The sequence below is a fragment of the Gekko japonicus genome, unplaced genomic scaffold (assembly GCF_001447785.1).
Source record: "Gekko japonicus isolate JY-2015 unplaced genomic scaffold, Gekko_japonicus_V1.1 scaffold2624, whole genome shotgun sequence".
Classification (NCBI taxonomy): Eukaryota; Metazoa; Chordata; class Lepidosauria; order Squamata; family Gekkonidae; genus Gekko; species Gekko japonicus.
Genome location: NW_015162030.1, coordinates 88,065 through 88,606, shown reverse-complemented (window position 1 = coordinate 88,606; position 542 = coordinate 88,065). Strand labels below are relative to the sequence as shown.

At 61.8% G+C, this 542-nt stretch overlaps 1 long non-coding RNA gene across 2 annotated transcripts in view; it reads right to left on the bottom strand.

Annotated features, from left to right (window-relative positions):
- The window catches only part of LOC107105542, a 3,076-nt gene continuing 2,534 nt past the window's right edge, over positions 1–542 (bottom strand). The window contains exon 3 of one of the 2 annotated variants that reach the window (XR_001482343.1): positions 1–374. This is a non-coding gene — a long non-coding RNA (uncharacterized LOC107105542). The remainder of the gene's footprint in view (positions 375–542) is intronic. The other variant, XR_001482344.1, reaches the window with a different exon arrangement.

Genomic DNA, 542 nt, shown 5'->3' with positions numbered 1-542 from the left:
TGTTTCTGCGTGTGGCGCACATTGGGGCAGGTGCGGACTCAGTTTCCAGGGGTTGCCGCCAGAACGTAAAATGTTTCCCTGGCCTTGGAGGAGGAGGAGGAGGGGGTTTGAACTCGGACCAAATCACACACCTCTCTCCTGATGGCAGAATTTATTCCTTGGAGCTGTGTGGGGAGATGCTGCCGAGACCGGACAGAAGAGCTGGGAGAGGTCTCAGAAAAGCTGCCCCGGGGGATGGACTCCCCTCGACCGGCCATCGGCCGAGAAGGCCTTCTTCAGACTTCAGCAGAGCTTGCGTTCGGGGGAGATGTCGGCCTCTGCGAAGTCCGTGGAAACGGTTCTGCTTCAAGGAGACGCCTTTGGTGGATGTCCTGCTGATGGAGAAAGCCAAGGGTGGTCTCGGCGGGGGCTCTCTGGGGCACCCCGTGCTGCCCCAGGCCCATGGCAGGCCCTGGCCCACCAGTCCTAAGCTAGTCCGGCTGGACTCGAACCCAGCCGCACCGTCAAGGCCCTGACCGGGAGAGCCCACCTCTGAACGCCTC